The 8,632-nt window shown below is 35.2% G+C and overlaps 1 non-coding gene across 1 annotated transcript; it reads right to left on the reverse strand.

Annotated features, from left to right (window-relative positions):
- Positions 1–5,603: 5,603 nt before the first annotated feature.
- LOC131143572 (small nucleolar RNA R71) lies at positions 5,604–5,710 on the reverse strand. Its single transcript, XR_009133557.1, has one exon. It is a non-coding gene; the product is annotated as a small nucleolar RNA R71 (small nucleolar RNA).
- Positions 5,711–8,632: the final 2,922 nt, after the last annotated feature.

The raw sequence follows: 8,632 nt of genomic DNA on the forward strand, positions 1-8,632 counted from the left end.
TAACCCTACTATAACTTTTCTCCCAAAGATATTTATCAACAAAAATATATGGGAGAACCACTTGCTAATACTCTCAAAAAGATTTTCAACAAATGAAAAAGAGTGAGAGTATTATGCCTAACAAAGAATGAATGCCCAAAATATATATGCTCTCCAAAAGAGGGTTTTCAAGTAAAAAAATATGTAGGAGAGTATAAAAAATGAATAAGAATCAAAAAATATTTTGGGAGGATTTTCTCTCTAATCTTGATACTTAAAATAGATAATGGAGAGGTATATATAGAGAATGAGGGAAAATTGACCGTTAGGGACATATTAGGGAATTTTAGAAATGTTTAATTAAAAATTTACCCTAATTACTGCAATTAAAATAAGGCAACCCAAGAGTTTTGGTTGCCTGGACCACAGGGTCAGTCGCCCGAACATTCATAACTGAAAAAGTTGAATTTTCAACTTTAGGTGCTTGAGGACAGGTTTGGGTGGCTGTACCAAGGCGATTTCCAAATGCTCGAGGTTTGGTCGCTTGGTTCATAGTTCAATTTGATGAACTTCTCATTTTGATCACCCAACATATATTTGAACGTAGGTTTGGGCACTTGGGGATGGTGAAAAGGTCAGTATCCATGGTTCGGTATACCGTGAAAGTTTAGTTCAATTTTGGTTTGGTCGCCCGAGCCAAGTCATCTTTTTTGAATTTCACCCATTCGATCAACCGAGGCATTTTCAACGCACAAGGTTTGGTTGCCTGAAGTCTCTTTAAGCTTAAGAAATGGGTTTTGTTTTTATGTATGGTTTTCCCCTATCTTCATAATTATAATATATAAGATTGAGAGAATTTATCAAAGTGATGTGCAGGGACCTAGGGTCAATCTAAGGTCATTTAGCTTCTTAATTATGCCTAAAAACCTGGCGTCTCTTGTCTACAGCCCTTTGATTTTCCCTACGGTCTTTCTATGGTCATTACTGAGCTTTCATTCATACCATGCATGCGATGCATTATTACACACCAAATAGAAAAACTAAATGCAATACAAATGAAATTTAAACATCTTCAATCTTCTTTGCTTTTGTGACTTCCTTAGAATGCGCCAGATGATGTATATGCTCTTCGAGTTTCTTCTGGCTTCCATTTTCAGCCTCCTTATGTGTGTGTTCTAAAATGTTACCCGTTCAAGCACTAAATACACACATAAGATACTAGTGGTTTGTCAGCATCAAAACAAAGATCGAACTCAAAAAGTCAACATCATCACTTAAACAACAACTTGCTAATTTCACCTTTATTTGTTATCATCAAAACAAGATTTGAAATTCATGTTAGGACAACACGTTGGCCTCATTGACAAATGTATAAAGGCCACTTGGCGACGAACATTTTGTTCTCATTGATGAGAAAATACCAAAAGCTCAAAAATCTTAGATAGTCTTCCGGTCGACGAACGTATGTTCTCGTCAATGAACGAGTGTTGAACACTCGTCGATGAACGTGTTCACACATCAACGAGTATGTCACGCTGAACAATGCTCCAATGCAAACATGAATGGAAATAGTTTTCTTTAAATAATCCAATGGCCAGAATTCTCCCAGACGGCGAGAACAGTTATAAGTACAACTTCTAAACCCAACGCCATCACTTTTGTGCATACTTCTTGAGAGCTTCAAACACAATTTCAATTCTGAACACTTCCAAAAAAACTCAAAATTTAAGTAAACTTTCAATTAATAAGTCTTGGGTGTTAACCAATCAACATACTGCCTTATGGTTTCCTTAATAAATATTGATCAACCAACGTACTCCCTTTTTGGTTTTCGAAATCCTAAGTTAAAATTAATTTTCAGGTTTACTTAAAATCCAATCCATGTAGTTTTTGTGAGTAGAAAATTAAAATCCAACCACATAGTTTATATGAACAAAAAATTAATTGAGAGTAGGGAAGAGAGTGAGATGCGAGTTTTACGAGGTTCAGCTATACCCGCCTACATCCTTGCCTTAGGCAAATACACCCAAGGATTCCATTATACCAGTCCTTTACGGGTAGGAGAGACCTTACACACTCCTTTGATAGGTAGGAGCATCCTTTACAATCTCTCCTTCAATAGGCTAGAGTTCGCCTCTACAAACGATACTGCACGCTTGGTTCAACAACGATTCAAAGACCTAAATTGTCTACAAAACAAGAAATAAATTTTGGTATATAAAGAAATTCTAAACAAGAGCTGATTAGTACGACAATTAAGCACTACAATATAATTCAATTCAAAATAATAATTGAAAGAATTTGAAGACTTATAAGTATACAACCATGAGCTTTCTTTCTAGATTGAAAGAATTCAGAGTAGGCTCAAGATTGTGAGAGAATTTCACAACAAAACTCAGTAAGGAACTTCAGAGAGTTTGAGAGCAAGAGAGCTTTGAGAGTATTGAAAGCAAGAGAGCTTAATTGCTATGAATTTTCTTGGTGTCTTGAATTCTTAGCCTTGAGGGGTATTTATAGATATTTAAACAAGATCATTTCGTGTTCCCCAAGTGACTTTGAGTGCTTCCAAATTTTTCATAATATTTAGAATTCAAAAAATCAAATTTGGAAACTTCCCATTATATTTAAAATTTGAAATCTCGAAGAGTCAGTCGACTAGGAATAAAGAATCAGTCACCTGGATTCATTAAAACACTGAGAATTTCAAAGGCAGAAAAGAGTCTGTTGACTGTGTCATCACCACTCAGCTACCTGGTCCTTGAGTTATTTCAAAAATAGTTTATTTATTTCCCAGTCGCCTGGAAAAACTTTCTCAGTCGCTTAGGTTTTCTCGGGTTGTTTCAAAATCAATTTATTTCTTTATCAATTGCTGTGTTGTTTTTGTCAGTCGCCTGGATAGACCATAATTTAGATTTTTTCTTTTTGTTTCCAAAAACTTTTTGCTGTTTTACTTTCCCCAAATTAATTTAAAACTTTTAAAAAATATTTTCTAAGGTTTTTCAAAACATGGTCCTTAAGACAATGTGTTTCCTAATGAGCTTCAAATCCAATCAAATCATCATTTTGAATGAAGTACTTACATAGAGACTCTCTTAAGACTTTAAACACATTATAAGCTTGGAGTCTTCATGTTTGTCATTTGCTTAGTCCATCTTGCATTTTAGCTTCAATTCATTGAGCTTCTTCAATTCTCTAAACTTTCATCAAGTTTTCTTTGAAATATGTCTTTTGAGCTTTCATTTCTTTTTCATGTAGACTTGCAATGAGTCTTGTGAAAACTTTGAGTTTGAGCTTAAAAACCTAATTCCTAAAGTATCATCACTTTCAACAAGACATGTTAAATAACCTTTGATTTGTTATCATCAAAATAAGATTAGTACGCCATTTTAGGCCAACAAGTCTTGACAATGGATACTGAAAACTAAGGTGTAGTCCCAAGAGGGGGGTGATTACGCGCCACAGTTGCGTAATTATGTATTTAATTTCATGCATTCAAGATCATAATTTTAATTAAAATGCTCAAGTTTGTCTAATAGTTCACCCAATAATTTTAAGATAATTACCTTATCTGTTGTCGAACATTTATGGACTTTCATGTTTGATTATAGTAGGATAGTTTTTTTTTAACATTAAATTTGAAATTAGAATGTACGTGGATCATGAGCATGAACAGGTGCCATGTATATGAGGCGAAGTCCAAATCAAGACCATGAGCATCCGGGACTTTCATGAACATTTAAAGGATAATTTTCAGAAGATGAGTCATGCACGCAAAGAGAGGCTGTTTTCAATACTACTTCGTAATATATGCGTAACTATATCATCCGACCTCTGATTCAGATGATTTAAGATGATATAGAAAGCTAAGAGAACCCTCTACAACTTTCATGTTTTGCGTCCTAAGAAAAATTAGCTGTATCAAGGTCAAAATTAGACCTGAAATTACCATACGCTATTTCTAATAGAAGGCTACACGTTGAGGAGGCAAGGGAGGAGATTTCTCATTGGAGGGATTTCTTTAGAGGAGCTTCTCGTGGGAGATTAAAGGAGAAAATTTTTCTTGAGGTTTTCTTCTAGCGACTACATGATTGAAGTTCAACAAACCCAGCAGCAAGGAAGGTGGTTGGCGGCATGTAGAAAATTATTATCGTTTCAAAATCAGAAGGTAGTGAACAACGGTGGTGTTCGTGACGTGCGACAGCAGTACTATGAGTGTTGATTTTTTTCCGTACGCTCCAAATAAAAGAAAATATGGTAAAATCTGTTATGTTGAATTTAATTTTTTGAGTGAACTAAATTTTTGTATTCTAGAAAATCGATGTAGCCAGTTTCAAACTATGCTTGCCCTTTGATGCTAATGTGAAGCAGTTTTCATTAATGTTTTTTTTGAGTTATTCTATGCTTAATGCTTTTAATTGACTAGCCATTAATTAGATGATATTAGTCTTGTGATTTGCTACTAAAATGGGGGATTATAGGATAGATCTTGGATAATTCATCGTAGGTGAATATAGGGATTGAAAGACTTGTATGAACCTACGTAACATTAAAAATCGAGGGTTTTATTGCGTTCTTGCGTTATGAATTTGCATAATCTTATGTTAAATAATAATCAAGAATAGGTTCTGATTAGCTATCGAAAGAGACTTTTTGAAAAATTGGGGATTTGCTAACAAATAGAGAAAATGAATTCGAATTAACTAGATGAGTAAAGCATAATGAGAAACTAGGTGAAATCGGTTTCCTAGAAGTTTTCACCATCAGTAATTTGATATGCGACATCGAGTTTTAAATTCTCTTGAATAGTTTATTTAAAGTAGCTTTGTTTAACTTTTGTAGTCTAAAATTATTAATTTTTCTAAATAAAATCAAGGTTATTATAAATTCGGTACTTGGTAAAATTAAGACATCAATCCTTAAGGATGATACTCTACACATCATTATATTATAAAACTACGATACTGTGCCTTTACAGTTTGCACTGATCAAGTTATTGGAGTCGTTGCCGGGGATTGAGTTTTTCTTATTTTTTCCAATATCGATACAAAGTAAACTTCGTTTTAATTTAAAATTTTATTTTTATATTTTTATTTATTTCTTTTCTTTTTATGTTATTTATTATTATTATTATTATTATTTTCTGTATTTCTGGTGTGTTTTTTATGTTGGATGCGTAGTGTTAGAACATGTGCCATTATTCCTTTTGATCCGAAGATTGAAAGAATGCTCAAAGCACTAAGGAAAAAAAGGGTACTAGCCATGGAGCATGGACAAGATAACGTGCAGCCACGCACCCTAAGGGATTATGTACGGCTAGTTGTGAATGACAACTATTTGGGTATCAGATGCCAGCCCATTAATGCCAACAATTTTGAGCTCAAACCCCTATTAGTGGATCACCACTTGATGATCCCAATATCCATTTGGTGATGTTTCTGGAGATTTGTGACACTGTGAAGATCAGTGGTGTTACTGAAGACACCATTAGACTGAGATTGTTCTCTTTTTCTTTGAGGGACAAAGCAAGAGGTTGGCTATAGTCTCTACAACTTGGGAGTATCACTAGTTGGCAAGACATGGTAGAAAAATTTCTAGCTAAATTATTTCCACCTGCAAAAATAGCTTAACTCAGGAGTGAGATTGGCCAATTCAAGCAACATGATTTTGAATAACGCTATGAAGCATGGGAAAGTTATAAGTATTTGATTCGATGCTGCCCACAACATGGAAGGCCAGATTGGTTGCAAATTTAGATGTTTTATAATGGATTAAAGAGGCAAACTCAAACTTTTGTTGATGCTACGTCTAGGGTAACTTTGATGTCAAATTCTAGTTCTCTTTTGGAAGAAATGCCCTCAGATAACTATCAATGGCCAACTGAAAGAACTATGGCTAAGAAAGTTGCTAGAATTTATAAATGGAGTCATTTGCTGCACTTTCAGCTCTAGTTGCTTCTCTGTCTCATCAGATTTCAGCTTTGACAACCCAGAGGATACCACAAGGTGCAGAATAAGTGGCAGTGACAAGTAGGACAGATCTGAGCAATAAAATGAGTCATGAACATGTTCAATACATCAACAATTGGAACTACAACTATTGGAGTGATCCTTTGCCACAATATTATCATCCAGGGCTTTGAAATCATGAGAATTTGTCTTATGAAAATACAAGGAATGTGCTGCAACCTCCTGCAAGATTTTATAGTCACCAAAGTGAGAAGAAGATGTCACTCCAGGATGCCATGATATCTTTTGTTGAGGAGACAAAAGCAAGGTTTAAAAAGACTAATTCACGGTTGGTCAACATCGAGACTCATTGCAACAATATGGGAGCCATTATGAGGAATCTTGAAATGAAAATTGGGCAACTGGAGACGACTATAAATTCCCAACAAAGAGGAACTTTTCCTAGCAACACAGAAGTGAATCCTAAGGAACAATGCAAAGCCATCACACTTAAGAGTGGAAGAGAAATTGAGAAGTCACCTGCAAAGGAAACCATGTCCACACCTGCAACTGAAAATAATGGTCAAGGCAAGAATAAAATGGAAGAAGAGGAGATTGTGGATGATACACCAGGAGAGACTAACACGCATCCAGCAATTCCATATCCTGACAATCCTCTTATTCTATCTACTCCACTTCCTTATCCTCGACGTTTTCAAAAAAAAAAATTAGTTAAGCAATTTTCTATGTTTTTGGATATTTTTAAGAAAATTCACATAAATATTCCTTTTGCAAATGCCTTGGAACAAATGCCAAACTATGTCAAATTCCCGAAGGACATCATTTCCAATAAAAAAAAATGGAGTTTGAAACAGTGAAGCTTACCGAGGAGTGTAGTGATATTCTCCAAAAGCAATTGCCTCAAAAATTAAGAGATCCAGGGAGTTTTACTTTGCCTTGCACTATTGGAAATTCATTTTTTGATAAATTTTTATGTGATCTTAGTGTTAGCATTAATCTTATGCCACTTTTTGTTTGCAGGAAATTGGGACTTGGGGAGATGAAACAAACAGCCATTTCTTAGCAACTAGCAGACCAATCCATCAATTATCCACATAGAATCATAGAAGAGGTATCGGTAAAGGTGGAAAAATTCATTTTTCCTGTTGATTTTGTGGTGTTAGATATGGTGGAAGACCAAGAAGTGCCATTAATTCTTGGCCGACCATTCTTGGCCACTGGAAGGGCGTTAATTAATGCTCAAAAGGGTGAGCTCACATTGAGAGAAAACAAAGAAGAGGTCATGTTCAACATGTACCAAGCCATGAGATTCCTAGAAGATCCAAGCACTTGCTTTTGGGTAGATGTCACACAGCAATGTATTGAAGAAGCCTTTCAAGAAGTTGTACCAACGATCATCTAGAACGGTGTATTACTACTTCATCTCATGCTTATGATTTTAATAAATCTACTATTTACAAAATTTCTTGTTTACTCTCAATGTGAGCTCACCCATTTGAACAAAAATTAACGCCCTTCCATTGGCCAAGAATTAGTGGCCCCTCTTGGCCTTCCTCTATATCTAACACCACAAAATCAGCAGGAAAAATGAATTTGTCCACCTTTACCAATACGTTTTCTATGATTCCACGTGGATACTTTGGGAGCATAGGAAAGCCTTGGAATGGACTATTTTTGACATAAAAGGTATAAGTCCTTCAATTTGCATGCACAAGATTTTAATGGATGAACTTTACAAACCATCGATCGAGCACCAAATACGATTAAATCCAGAAATGAAGGAAGTTGTGAGAGCTGAAATTTTAAAACTCCTAGATGCTGGAATTATTTATACTATTTTAGATAGCTCATGGGTAAGTCCAGTGTAGGTTGTTCCAATGAAAGGTGTAATGACGATGGTGAAAAATGACAACAATGAGTTTATTCCTACAAGAGCAGTCACGGGGTGGCGTGTATGTATGGATTACCTTAAGTTGAATAAAGCAACAAGGAAGGATCATTTTCCACTTCCCTTCATTGATCAAATGCTGGATCGATTGGCTGGATATTCCTATTATTGCTTCTTAGATGGTTATTCGGTGTATAATTAGATTGCCATAACCCCCGAGGATCAGTAGAAAACAACATTCACATGCCCTTATGGAACATTTGCTTTTAGAGGGATGCCTTTCGGATTATGCAATACCCTGGCAACATTTCAGCGTTGCATGATGGCTATCTTTTTTTATATGGTGGAAGAGATAATGGAAGTTTTCATGGATGATTTTTCAAGTTTTGGTACATCTTTTGATCATTGTTTGCATAATTTAACCCTTGTTTTTCAAAGATGTGAAGATAAAAATCTATTCCTAAACTAGGAGAAGTGTCATTTCATGGCAAGAAGGGATCATGCTTGCCCATAGAGTGTCATCTAAAGGAATTAAAGTTGATCGATCTAAAACTGCAATCATAGAAAACTACCGCCCCAAAAGAATGTGAAGGGAATCAAAAATTTTCTGGGACATGCGGGATTTTACAGACAGTTTATAAAGGATTTTTCTAAACTCTCTAAACCTTTATGTCATCTTTTGAAAAAAATTCAGCATTTGACTTTAATGATGTTTGTTTGCAGGCCTTTAATGCAATCAAGGAAAAACTAATTTTTGCACAAGTTGACTACACCTAATTGGAGTCAACCTTTTGAAGTC

This window comes from Malania oleifera, chromosome 11, assembly GCF_029873635.1.
Source record: "Malania oleifera isolate guangnan ecotype guangnan chromosome 11, ASM2987363v1, whole genome shotgun sequence".
NCBI classification, from domain to species: domain Eukaryota; kingdom Viridiplantae; phylum Streptophyta; class Magnoliopsida; order Santalales; family Ximeniaceae; genus Malania; species Malania oleifera.